Below are 14,326 nucleotides of genomic sequence, written 5' to 3' on the forward strand. Positions count from 1 at the left end.
GAGAGTAGTAATGGACTGCCCTAAAATTCATACAGCCCAAGCAAAGGAAAAATCATGCAATGATTCAGTTCAGCCTCCATCCAAGGAAGTGATGTGCTTTTTGCCTCTCTAAGAATGAGAACTATTAAAAATAACATCCAGATTGCATACGCAGTTGTTGCCAAAAAAATTTAGCCTCCTACAAAGCGTTGTCTTTCATAGGAGCAAGCTCTTGTTACCCATTATAGCTGTCGCTTGTTTGGTAATTTTGTTTTTTTCACGCTCTGTCCCGCTCCATATGGGGTGGGGGAGGATTGTGCTGGACTTCTGCTCCGCATTGATAGAGTATGAAACGCTTCCTCTGCTTTTATGTGTTGTTAAGAAGTGGCTGTGTGTTTTGCCCAAAGTTAGATATTTTGCGCTCAGTCTCTTCTGAGGAAGTCTCAGCCTCCAAAACATGGAAAACCATCTGGCAAGCTCTTGGGTGAATCACAGGGATATTTGTGGCCTCTGGCTTTTTGAACCGCGCTGTGAGTAATCCCAGTCGCTCTCATCAGTGCTGCTGACGAAACTCCTTTCTCCTGTTCCAAGTGAAGACCATGCAGGCTTCTGACCCAGCCCGGGGGTCTCCAAACCATCAGTAAGCAAAACTGAGTGACCAGCCATGCTGCCCAGTCCTGTCCGAACAATTGGGATTCGTGGCCCCAGCCCTGACCATCCATATGCCCCCAGCCCTGTCTGCCCACGCGCTACATCAGCATCACACCATAGCCTCAGACCATTCCTTCCGCCCTGCCTGTGCCCCTCACTGTCCCTGTGCCCCCAGCCCTGTCTGTCCCTGTACCCCTCACCTGACCATCCCTGTGCCCCCTGCCCTGCCCATCCCACGGCCCCTCGACCTGACTGCCCCTGTGCCCTGAGCCCTGCCCATCCCTGTGCTCCATCAGCATCGCTCCATGCCCTCAACCTGTTTCTCCAGCCCTGACTGTCCCTATGCCCCCAGTCCTGTCTATGTGCCCCCCTGCCTTGTCCATCCATGTACCCTCAGCCCTGCCTGTCCCTCTGCTCCACCACCATCACTCCATGCCCTTAGCCCACTTCTGCATCCCTGCCTATCCCTGTGCTCCATCTGCATCACTCCCTGCCCTCAGCCTGTTTCTCCAGCCTTGACTGTCCCTGTTCCTGCATCCCTTCCCATCCCTGTGCTCCATCAGCATCACTCCATGTGCTCAACCTGTTTCTCCAGCCCTGCCCATCCATGTACCCCCCAGCCCTGCCTGTCTCTGTGCTCCATCAGCATCACTCCACGCCCTCAGACAGCTTCTCCAGTCCTGCCCATCCCTGTGCTCCATCAGCATCGCTCCATCAGCATCACTCCACACCCTCAGCCCATCTCTGCATCCATGGCCATCCCTGTGCTCCATCAGCATCGCTCCATATCCTAAGCCCATTTCTCCAGCCCTGACCATCCCCGTGGTCCATCAGCATCACTCCATGGCCTCAGCCACCCTGTTTCTGCATCCCTGCCCGTCCCTGTGTCCTCAGCCATGCCGGTCCCTGTGCTCCATCAGCATCACTCCATGCCCTCAACCTGTTTCTCCAGCCCTGCCCGTCCCTGTACCTCCAGCCCTGCCCATCCCTGTGCTCCACCAGCATCACTCCATGCCCTCAGCCCGTTTCTGCAGCCCCGCCTGTCCCTCTGCTCCACCTGCATCGCTCCCCGCCCTCCGCCCGTTCCCCCCCCCGCATCCCCGCCTGCCCTGCGCCCCCCCCGCCTCTCTGCCGGTCCCCGCACCCCCCCGGCCCCCCCAGTCCCCGTCACCCCCGCGGTCCCTCCCCGCCGCCCGGTGCCGCCCCGCTCTCGTCACGGCTGCGGGCGGGCGGATTGGCCGCTGCTCGGGCCGCGCGGGGCTCGCTCCGCCCCCGCCCCCCCTCGCCCTCAGCCATTTTAGCAGCCCGTGGCGCCGCGGATCGCGCTCCGCGCCGGGCGGGAGAGGTGAGTGCGCGGCGGGGAGACCCCGGGGGGGAGCGAATGGGGGCGGCGGGTCCCTCCCGGGAGCTCGGCCACCCGGTACCGAGCGGGAGCACGGGCTGGATGGAGGCTCCGCTCCCCGCGGTACCGCCTCCCGGAGCATCGCTCTCCATCCCTGCCTCCTGGAGCACCGCTCGGTACATCCCGGAGCATCATTTCCGCGTCCCCCCTCCTCACCCCGGAGCATCCTTTCCATGTTGTCGTCCTCCCCGTCTCCCGGAGCATCCTTTCCGTTTGTGTGTGGTGTCCCCGTCCCTCAGCCCCCTGAGCATCCTTTCCCTTTCCGTGCCCCCCACCCCGCCGCCCCCTGGAGCATCGCTTGGTGCCTCCTAGAGCATCCTTTCCGTGCCTCCCCTCTTCCTCCTAGAGCATCCTTTCCGTGCCTCCCCTCTTCCTCCTAGAGCATCCTTTCCGTGCCCCCCTCTTCCTCCTAGAGCATCCTTTCCGTGCCCCCCTCTTCCTCCTAGAGCATCCTTTCCGTGCCCCCCTCTTCCTCCTAGAGCATCCTTTCCGTGCCCCCCCTCTTCCTCCTAGAGCATCCTTTCCGTGCCCCCCCTCTTCCTCCTAGAGCATCCTTTCCGTGCCCCCCCTCTTCCTCCTAGAGCATCCTTTCCGTATCTCCCACCCCCTGGAGCACCTGCTCCTCCGGGCTCTCCCGGTACCTCGGGAGTGTCTCCTCCCCCTCCCCGGAGCCCCCCGCCCCCCCGCTCGGTGCAGAGAAGGAGGCTGGGCTCAGGATATGGTCTGATGCTGATGTAGCACACGCACAGACCTAGGAAAGCGTGATTCATTGCTCAGCTCTACGCACAGGGCATGTTTTTCTATTTTGGGGTATATGTTTCTATTTTGCATCATAAGAGCGCCCCTTAAAGTAAAGCAAGAAACTGGTTGAATGTTCTTCTTGTCCTGTTCCTCTGCCATAAGCTTTGCTTTGTGCATTTTTTGAAGCTCATTTGCAAATCCAGGAGGAGCAGGGATGCTCGACCTCCCTTGTCGAGTGCTGCTGTGGCACCTGATACTTGAACGGGATAATTACAGCCACTTCTGAGCTGTTTTGCAATATAACCCCTTTTTTCCTAATGTAATTGTTTCATATTTGATTGTTTTTTTTCCAGTGACAATGCTGAATACAGGTGGAGGTTTCAGAGAAGTTTGGTGCAAATTAAGGACTGTTTCATATAAAGTAAATGGACAGCTGTGGTCCTTGGTGGATGTAAAAATTGTCAGGATAAAGATAGTACCTGTCCTTACTTGGTTGCTCTTTTCATCCTGAGCTGTTGTTGGGCATCCTGATCTAGTGGGAAATCCCTTCTCATGGCAGGGAGGTTGGATCTAGATGATCTTTAAGGTCCCTTCTAACCCAAACTGTTCTATGATTCTGTATTGTGGCATAAAAATACAAATACAACACGCTTCATCATTTACTGCTACAGGCAAACCTGCATTTATAGCCTTGCCAGTTTGAAGTGCAAAAATCAGCAAATAAAGCTACAAATAAGAATTGGAAACATATGATTTTTTTTTTTCCTTTTTAATTAAGTTATGCTTTTTGAATCTTTGGGATTTATCATCTTAGGCTAACTGCAATGATTAGAGATATGGATTTTTTTTTCCCCCTAAGATGTGGAAATCTTGCCTTTTGAACAAATAAATCCCCAAACCAGTCTTTGCTCCCAAATTAGACAGAATTAGCAATGCTCCAAGGCTTCAGAAAGATTGCTTGGTTTACTTTTTACTCTTCATGCATCCATACAAAGTTTGTGTTTTAATACAGTTCTACAGGAGCCTTAAATATTTCCACATAGAAGTCATTTTAGAAAGTATTTAATGGATTTTTGGCTAACCTCGCTTTCCTTTGTGTTTGTGAGTTCCCCTTCATTGTTACCTGAAACTACAGAGCTGTGTAAACACGAAACGGACAAGACCGCTTCCTGCCCCAAGAACCCCACTCTGGTAAGGTTTTTGCGATGCATTCATTACTTGGGTGTTTGCATGTCACGCAAGGGTTACTCGTGTATTGCCTTTAACACCATCTAACTTACAGAGTGCAAACAAGTGACAGTGTTGCCGATTGTCTGCTGATCAAACACTCTACACTTTAACAGCAGCTATAAATTTTCAGCATAATAAATTAACTCAGGTGCTCAGCGGATGGCACCTCCTTCTGACACAAGGATTATGCTTCAGCCTTTTTATAAAACTAGGGAAACCACTCTTGAACAAATCTCTAAGGCAAGGCATTAGGTACAGATATATTCCACATGCTATTAAGATATGTATCTAGTAAAACAGATGCAGCCTGTTGCGCTGTTTTAAGTGAAGTTAATGCCCAAATGAAATATCAAACAGTAGCCTGAGCCAACTAAACATGCAAAATCCATTGAGGTTAATGGTTAGTAGAGTTAGGTAGTTAACGAGATGAATGAGTGTTTGCTTATAAGAAAACTGTTCTTAATACGGAATTACTTAAGCTGAAAAAGAGTTGTAGTTAATTATTAAGGGAAACCTCAAAACTTCATTGTATATGCAACTAAGCCTGTGGTAACGGTGCTTCAGAATGTTTTCTCAGGAGAGAGTGAGGTTTCATGCAAGGAGGGAAGTGATTTCCCAAGAAACAAAATTTACAGTTTTGTTCTAATTGTCCGTATATTGGATCATTATTTGTCTTCCACTTGTTTTGTAGAAGGCAGATCTCAACAGCTGGCCAAGCTGTTTACTGTTCCTGCACTCTACAGCAGCTGGAGAGTGACTGCTTTGGGGTTCATTTTCATTTCAAAGTTCTTGTCCCCTCTCCCTTTAAGTGGGATCATGCCGTCACCTTCCCATATGGAAGGTGCTGAGTGGAATAGGCTAGCTGGACGGAAGGGCCTGAGGGAAATCTTGGGAGAGTATTTCTTCTCTGCTTCTAGAGCTATGCTTTACAGTGGATAGGAATTATTAATACTTTTGGTATTGCTTCTTTTTTGCTTTCTTGTTGCTTTGGTTGGGGATGGGGGAGGGAAATTGGGATTGGCCATGATCTAAGATCCTCAAAACGTTGAACTCGGTAGACAGGCACATGGAAATGAAAGCTGAACGCCGCACTAGTTATTTCTCCTGTGGCCACTCACTCGCAGAGTAACTTGTATCATGCTGGGAGTAAAACACCCACTGGAAAGGAGTGTGACAGGTTCCTGTAATGATCTGTGGTGGCCATGAAGCTTGCCAGCCCTAAGGCCCTTTCTCTCAGATTGCAGCTTGCGGTCCGTGTGGTGGATGGGGAGAACCTTGCCTTAATTCCAGGTATTCTGGAACTGCAAGGAGTCTTCCCTCATTTTATACGGCCGTGAACTAAAAGTTGCTGCGTGGAATAAGGCTTGCAGAGAGGAGACTGCTGGCCAGCTGCCTGAAGAGGAGATGTGGTTTCAGTTTTCTTTTCTGCAGTAGATACCTAGCATGATCCACACTGAGCCGCTCAGCCGAGAGCAGCAGAAATAATTGGACAGAACTTAAATAAACTGTAGCAAATCTCCTTTCCCTGCCCCACTTCTTCTTAGGACTATCCGCTCCTTCCTAATGTTTCGTATCTGGTGTATTTGTAATCAAGCTGTAGCTTTAATCATGTGCCAGATGCACATAACATTATTTACCTGACCGAGTGAATGATACAGAGGTTAGGAATGAGTGGCGGGGGTGGAAATTCCTGATGCTGCTGTTGCCCTAGATAGCAGCCCGTTCCACTGTTCAGGCTATTTTGCTACTTCTGGCCTGTGCTGCTACAGCTCATGGTGGTTTTGAGTCAAAACTAAACTTGGTGCTCGAACTTGACCTTCTGCAAAGGTCAGATATGAGGAGTGTGCATGAGCAAAGGCATCTTGGTACAAGTGGCTGGAGAGTTCTTTTACATTTTAGGGCTATCCCAAATATAGTAGAAAACTCGGCACATTGAACCAGTTTTCAGTAAGGAAATAAATAGCACAGGCAGTCTTGGGAAGTGGAGGAGCAGAACAAGTAAGGAAAGGTGATTATGGGTATGAGATGGGAGGGGTGGGAAATGTTTTCCTCTGGCCAACGCGTTGCTAGAATGCCAAGTTGTATGATGGATAATTTTTAGAGTTTGTGTTTGAGTTGTTTAAGATGGAAGTGAGGTTGGAGTTAATGCTATCTCATAAAAAAATCAGCATACATTTTATTTACTTTGCTTTTGGATTAATAGCTGTGTAACGTGAAGGATATGATGAATTGTCTCCTCCTTTCTTTGCTTCAGATAGAGCTAAGCACTTGGACTTCCCATTGAAATCAAAGAGCACTTTTCACTTTAATAAAGTGTTCTGTAAGGAATCCTGAATACTGAGTACTGAGTTTTCTCTCCCCCCACCCCTCCGTATTTAAATTTTGCATGTTTTTTGTAGTGTAGTTAATGCCAAAATGATGGATATTGTGCAGCTAGGAGTTCACTAGGCTTCAAGGTGAGATATCTTTATCTCCAAGGTAGAGATAAAGTGATCCACTAATTATCACAGATTTAAGAGTCCTGGATTTAAAGTGATCTGAGGTGGATCCTTGGTTATCACTTTAAATCCGAGACTCTTACGTGTGTTATACTGTTGTTTAGTGAGGACAAAACTAATGAACCAGGATTTCATTCTGTGTGTACTGGTGTATTGATTCCCTAGAGTATGTTACTGCTTCATCAACTGAGCATCTTTTTCTAAAAACCATACGTGGAACTTGCCTATTAGCCAATGGATTTATATGTCTTTTTTAATTCTTATTACAAACTCATTGGTGTGTCAATAGCAGCTGTTAAGTATCAACAACCAGAGCACAGTACCTGTATCCACATCTGTTTTGTGTTAAACTGTGTGATGACCTGCAGTACCTCATGATTTTTGCTCATAGCTTTTGTTTTTGTTCAGGGAAAATGGTAATCAGAAGTGTTTATAGTATAGGTGTATAATAGCAGTTAGAATATTAATCTGTATATCAATTAAAAGAAAATCTAGGTATGCTTGAAAGCCTGTGAAATTAGAAACAAGTTGACATGACAAGGACAGACTTAAAATAGCACATTACATTCCAGCAGTTGGACTCTAAAAAATTTGGCTAATTAAAGAGACTTCTATTATTTTAATAACTCTGAAGTTATATTGTGTTTTACTTCTCCTTACTCTAGAAAATAAGATTGTATGTGAGTCATACCGAGACAGTTACAGAAATGCTTGTGTTTAGAGAATTTATTTAAAGAATTGTTTAAATATGTAATAAATGTGTAATTTCTTTTAAAACTATCAGTTAATGACATGTTTAGCCTACCTCATTGTGCTTTTGTTCCACTATAAGAATGGCAAACAAGTACAAAATTTTTCTTGATAGCAAATAGTTACCTTTTGCAAAATTACTTGTTAGATCTATACAGCAGACTTGGGATTTTTTTTTTTGCTATTTTACTATACTGTGCAACACATTTTAAAGTGAAAATAATTAGTACAGTGTACTCTGATCCTTGTTCATCTTAGTTAAGTGCTGTACCTAACTGTGCAGCATTTTAAATTGAAATAACAGTTGATGAATGTCACTTGCATACAGGGAGATATGACAGTAGATTCAAATGACGTGAGAGGAAGGTTATTGCTTTTTTTTCTAAACCACTCTTCTACACGTGGAAGACACAGAGTGTGCATTTTGGACCACATTTGAACTAAGGTTTTCCTCTGTACGTGCAGCTATTCAGTTTTCAGCTAGCGTTACTGCAGTTACATGGCTGGTTTATAAAACTGCTTGTTTGTGTTTGCTGTGCAACTTCAGAGAAGTGGCTTGAGTGGTAATAGTCCCTCTAGCTGAGATTCCTACTCAATATTGTTGTTGCGTGGCACACAGTGTGTGCAAGGCTCGACCCTGCGTGAGCAATAGCGCCCGTGCGTGCGCCAGTCTCACATCTCGGCTGCTGCGGCTGGGGTTATCGGGGACTGAGCACGCCGAAACACCTTTGTTTCCATGCTGATGTTTTTGACCTTTAAGCAACAGAACTCAAAACAAATGTCAAGCATGCATGTGCTGCTAACATACTTCCTCCTATTCCCAAATAGTTGATTTTTAGCCATGCTTCTGTCCACTGGACCTTTTGCACTTAAAGAACTGTCACAGAGAATCATAGAACGGTTTGGCTTGGAAGGGACCTTTAAACCTATCGAGTTCCAACTCCCTGCCATGGGCAGAGTCACCTTCCAGTAGACCAGGTTGCTCTAAGCCCCATCCAACCTGGCCTTGGACACCTCCAGGGATGGGGCAGCCACAACTGCTTTGGGCAACCTGAGCCAGGGCCTCCTCACCCTCACAGGAAAACATTTCATCCTAAGATCTCATCTAAATCTCCCTTCTTTCGGCTTAAGCCCTTGTATGCCTTCTCCTCAGCTCCATTGGTGGAAATGGAGAGTAGCTCATAAAATAATTCAATAACTGTCCTCCTCAGTGAGTGACCCCTGGGCCTTTTTAAGGGCCTTGTTTGCACAAATCCTGCTCATAGCAGTAGAGGAACTGAATAAATTATAATATTAAGTATGTGATACAGTGAAGAGAAATTCTGTTCAGTGTCGGTAGTTGCTATAAGAACGTTTGGTTTGTATTTCCCAATTCAGGTTCTTGGAAAAGAAATACAAACCAAATAACTGGTTTCTGCAGAGCACAGGTGTGCCCCAAGGCACTTCTTTTATGTGAGAAAACCCATGTTATGCATTACCGAACAGACTGAACACCTGTGTTTGGTTTTCCTTTAAGTCTGCTACTTCAAGGGAGTTTTTCATACTGTCCCTCAGTTGCACAAATGTGTTTACAGGCTGCTGTACTGATATAGCCAATAGCTTTCCCTGTTCTTCACTCTATCACATCTCTACCCTCCACAGCATCAATTAGACATACCTCTTGATTCTTGTCCTCGAATTTCTTACAGTAGCCAATCTGCTCTAACTTATGAACCACGCTCCTTGGTTCAGGGCAGCATGTACTGATAAGCCTGAAACTAAAGTCAGCCTCTCGCTGGCCTCTTAAAGAGAAAGCTAAAGGTGAGCTGTGCTGCTGGAAACTGAGCCACCTGGGTTGCCTCTTCCATGTCCAACGTCCTTGGGTCATTAGCAAGCTTCGTGTGTTTGTATATGTAGACATGAAGCTATATGTAGAATTTGCTAAAATAAGAGCTTTCCCAAAATAAAAAGAATTTATTCTTGTGTTCATGTAATGATTGCTCGTCTGGCTGTCGGTCTGTACGCTAGGAGCTACCTGTACAACTTGAACCAAAAAGTTTACGGAGAAAGTTGTGTTTAGAGAACTATTAGACTGCAAATCAAGAGTATTGACTTAGTGCTCTGCACTGTTGGGTTTCTCACCCAGGTTAGGCTACAGAGGAGCCAGGTACTACAGAAACCTTTGCTCTAACTTCACACAGTGTTGCAGTTCACAATTCTGCACCTATTTATGGCAGGGGCGCATCCAGCAGAATGAGTCTTTCAGCATTTAAACGAGCGCTGCCGTCAGTGTCTGCTGGAGTTTGTAGGATTGAGTGAAGCTGGTGGTCAGATAACGAGCAGACCTGTATTGTGATACGTGCTGATAAGAGGATGCAAGTTCCTTGCTGAAAAAAAACAATAGCAAATTGATGTAACTGGTCAGATATACTGAAACACTTCACCTTGCCTAAGCAATCTGTCAGGTGTAATACTTCGTTGCTTCCTCTCTAGTCGTCGTATTTGCAGTAATTTATTGAAAAGATCTTATTATGTGCAGTTTACCTAAAGTACATGATAAGTTAAATACGCAGTGAGTCATTCTCAACAAATGTTTTGTTGTGGAAGCTAGAGGGGTTGAGCAGCCTGTGAAATGTCACTACTGCAAATATTCCAGTTGGATTTGAGGAGCTGGAAACTGAGGATGGCTGCACGCTGAATGTTGGCTCGAAGCAATGCCACAAAAACTGATGAAAGGGGCATTGGTTTCATAGTTTAAATATTCAATTTAGAAGTCAGCTGCTGTTTCCTGTACCGTACAGCCACTTTGGATTAGGAAGATTACAAACTCCTGACCTTCAATAAATGACAAGTTATGCATATTAAAGTATTTTGGAATATATGAAATTAATCTGTAATAGAAGTTAAATAAGACAGTTCAGTGTTTGGGAATGGAGTTTGGGCTTTGTGGCTTTCAATAAAGATAAAATCAGGTTAGATATCATGCTAGAGCTTTGGGTTGCTTTTTCTTCTCCTACTGTCTTCCATGAAAACTCTAAGCTTGCAAAAGCTGCAGCCACCAGTCCCGCACCCTGCCTGCCGGCAAAAGGGAAGGGACAGACTGGGACAGCAAAAACTGGGTGGAGGCTCCTGCTTTCAGCAGCAGCTCGGGTTTATGCTTGTAGCTGGGGTTTCTGCTTGTTTACAAAGCTATGTGGTAAGGATGCAAGTAATCCCGTGTCAGCTGGACTAAGCCGAGGTTACGGCTCTCTCCCTCGTCCTGGTGTGACGGAACAGGGAGCAGACAGCTGGCTCCACTTAAAGGTTAGGCATAATCATCTGCCTGCAAAACTTGCAGCCCAAGGGAACAGTCAGCGTGGGATCACCGCAGTCCAGACTTGCATTGAGAAAGCTGCCAGAAACCTAAACTTGAAGACCCTGGTTGAGAACCAGCAGGCATGTTGCACTGGTTTTACTTCTCTGTTTGAGTTTCCTTTATGCTGAGGTCACATTTATATTAATTCAATAAAGTCATTAGCTGAAGTTGTGTTATATCTTAACATTTGCTTTATGTACTAACCTCTCTAATCTCTTCTCTGTTCCTAGGGGGGCACTGCTGGTTTTTATCTTGTGTTGTTTTTTTTTTTCCACAATGAAAATGTACTAAAAGAATAACAATACTATGTAGGTAAAGTGTGGTTTTATAATAATACTTCCCATAACTCTGAATGATACATAGAAGAGTTGAGACAGTAAATCTGCAGCTTGTGGTAGTGTCAAATAACAGCAAAGTGATGCAGCAGTAGAAAGGAAAAATGAAAAAGCAGCGAGAGATCCTGGTTCGTGGTGCTTATGGTCTCTTTGCAGCAGATGCAGAAGAAGGAGCTGAGGATGGTGTAGCTTCTGTCTGCCTGTAGTGGCCATTAATTTGTCCTTTTGTACATTGCTTTCCATGAAGACAGCTGTATGTACAGTTGATTCATACTATTTACACAGTATGCTTCAACACAAGATTTAAGATAGCCTTGAATTGATGTGTGCCTTTGTTAGACAGATATGTTTAATTTTCATAATGAAAATGGATTCTCTGTTTATTTCATAAGCATGCAAATAGTTTTGCATTTTTATGAGCTTCTCTGTTCAAACGACTTGGTCAAAAGTGCTTTCATTATGAAATGTATCGCCACAGGGAAGAGGAACAACTGGAATGTGAAACTAAGCTTGCTGTTCTTTGGTAAAAAGCAGGGTGAGAAAGTGGGAGTTGGAGCAGAGTTCAGAGCAAGGTGATGCCTTGGAAAACCATGGAGAGCATCCTGCTTGTATCAGTAGGTTATTTTTTGCCTTTCTAGGATTCTCAGTACTCAGTCTGGCTCGTCTGTGGATTATACACTGTCTTTGCTGTTCAAGTTCATATGAGAGAAGCTGTATAAATAATTCAGTAATTCACTGAAGCACTTTCAGGTGTGTTTTTCTTGAATACCTTTAAATAAAAATATCTATGCAGTGTACCTTACAGTTCCATAAAACTCAACAGAAAAAGAGAGCACGCTAAACAGTCTGGCAGTTTGAGTCTAACGTAACTGAAAATAAGAACTTGTTCTGGCCTTGAGCTGAGTTCAGGTTATCTGAATGCTCAAAGGTGGTTTGATGAACAATAATCGCGTACACAGAGCAGTCAGAAATAAGCGTATGACTCTTTCCAGATCACATTACCTAATGAAAAAGATCAGATTGTGACCTGCCTTGTGGCCTCCCTCCCACCATTCCCCAGTGTAAAAGTACTGCTGTTATTCAGGCATCACCTGTACTCACTTAAAAACTTAGTTGTTTGGAAAACAATTGAACCTGGACCAAATCGGTGTGAGCTGCAGGGGGGAGGAAAAGGAGCAAGAGGTGGCAGTCAGCAGAGGCAGAAAGGTTGTTGGAAGGAGGAGGAGGGCTGCGGGGGAGTCTTCGCTGTGACACCCGAGTGTGCAGGTTGCTTTCACTGTGGTTGGATCATAATTTCTGGAATATATGTGTGAAAATAAGACGCAAATGTAGCTTGTGTATATGCTGCTTTATACCTAAAATACGAGACTTTAGCACTACACCAACTGTTTTAACACTTGTTTTCCTCCTACCTGAGTTGTGGCCTGTGCCCAGGCGCTGGATGCAAATGTGAAGGGGGGTGTGTGTAATCTTATTCTCTAAGAAGCCATAGTGGATAAAGTTTCTGTTGACCGTTTCTCTATAATTCATTGGTGTTCCTCAGACAGACAAAACTATTTTAATACATTTGTTACATATTACCTCTTAGTCTATAAGTTTACCTTTCTTTAAAAGGCTGAAAATGAAAAATCTTTCAGTAACTTAGATAGAATTAAGCAGATTTATCTTTAAGAAAGGTGGGCTTTGAATAAAGGGTTGCTGAAGCTATTAAAAGCAGTCATAGTGCTGGTTTTAACCAAGAGTAAGTTCTAAAGCTTTTTGTCAGGCGGTGTTTGGCAGTGTGTTAAGTTGTTCAAAAAACTGAAGGCACTGGAAATATAGAATTTAGTTGAAAACAGCACTTGAGAATGATAATGTAATGAGTTTCTTGTGGTATCCCCTGACCTAAAGTACATGACCATCCTATTCCATATTTTCAAGTAGCAGGTAGTGTTTTGCAATGGTACCAGTGGCATTCACAACAAACAGCTGACAAAGCTCACGTTACCAATCCAGGAAAATGTTGGATTGCATGGTCTGTTTAGATACATTTATAACCTAGGAGATGCCTCACTGTTTTTTCTCTTCTAGGTTTTTAGTGAACTTATCCTACTCACCTAGAAACATTGAAATTGTTTTAAAAGTAAAAAGTGACTTTAAAAGTGTCCTAGCAAGCAATAAGATTGACAATAACTAGGGAGTGGGCACTTAAATAATCCATAGTTAAACTTTCAAACAAGGAACTTTGTTCTACTGTGGCTATAATAGTCAGTCCAGAAACTGGTAGACTTGGAGGGGGACTGTGTATTTTTAAGTTAAAAATAGAAACATTTTTTGATGGTTAGCTTTTTGAGTATTGCTGCTTTTGTTAACAAATTAAATTATATCTTTTTTTTATTAGTAACCATAGACTGTGTTTTGTCATACTGAGGATTACTCTGTCCCTTTCTCAGAGAAAAAAAGTATCTAAAAATAAGTTGAAAGGATGGTCAGCAGCGTCAGTTCCCTCTTCCTGCTTCCTTCAAAGCTTGTTAAGTCGAAGAGCTCTTTGCTGCCTGCTTAGTCTAGTGCTGCACAAGCAGTTTCTTACTTCTGCAGTTGTTATTGTGACTCCTGCTTCGTTCCTATTAAAGGTGATGTAGTTACCTACATATGAAGTCACGCCATCAGGCTCGTTGAGTTTGAACATTGTGGTTTGCTACAGATAGTCACGTATAGTTTTTTATGTCTTCTGAGCAGGCAGAGCTTGAGCAAATTCCTGCCGGGAAGTTTGGTGGCTGTGCTAGCGCACAGCTGTCCTGCACTGGGAGGTTTGGCCGAGGGGCAGGACAGAGCGCAGGGACGAGGATGTTCTGAGATGGTTACCAGCTCCTCGGCTGGAGCTGGCTTGCACTGTGCTCTCTGCTTCCAACACGGGATTTGAGCACATGATGTTGTGACCCAGTCCTGGACATCCTCTGCTATTTTGCAAAAGCTACTTGGATATTTTGGACTTGCATCAAACACTGACTGCCTCCAAAACTGCACCCTCAATGAGCATATTAGTGACTGAAATAAGTGTGATAAAGTCTTCTAAGGGGTGGTGAAGTTCACACTTGCACCGTTTTCCTGTTCTGGTGGTGTTACACTGCACAGAAAATGAAACAAAATGCTCATTAGTGCTGTTAAATCTAAAACCTGAGTGTACACTTTGCCTTGTAGGGGGAAAATGTACTGAAATTTGCTTGATCATCTCGCTTCCGTTTTGAAATGCAGATAAAATCAAAGAACTGTTACAATACAGTAAGTCAGTAAGATTGCCTTCCCTGGTAGAAAGAAAATGCCATCACCAGTGTTATCTTCCTTGCTGATAGGTAAAATCCCCAGCTTCTCTGACTAAATCAGTATACGTTGAATTAAGTTGTATTATCCATGTACAGCTCATTGC

General features: G+C 44.7%; 1 protein-coding gene across 5 annotated transcripts in view; it reads left to right on the top strand.

Annotated features, from left to right (window-relative positions):
* The first annotated feature begins 1,865 nt into the window (after positions 1 to 1,865).
* The window catches only part of ACSL4 (acyl-CoA synthetase long chain family member 4), a 41,397-nt gene continuing 28,936 nt past the window's right edge, over positions 1,866 to 14,326 (top strand). Inside the window, exons 1-2 of one of the 5 annotated variants that reach the window (XM_054075420.1) lie at positions 1,866 to 1,975; positions 3,880 to 3,964. The gene's annotated coding sequence lies outside the window, so the exon portion shown is untranslated. Of the gene's footprint in view, positions 1,976 to 3,879; positions 3,965 to 10,557; positions 10,666 to 14,326 lie in introns of those variants that run through there. The other 4 variants (XM_054075422.1, XM_054075421.1, XM_009559848.2 and 1 more) reach the window with 4 other exon arrangements.

Source organism: Cuculus canorus, chromosome 10 (genome assembly GCF_017976375.1).
Source record: "Cuculus canorus isolate bCucCan1 chromosome 10, bCucCan1.pri, whole genome shotgun sequence".
NCBI lineage: Eukaryota > Metazoa > Chordata > Aves > Cuculiformes > Cuculidae > Cuculus > Cuculus canorus.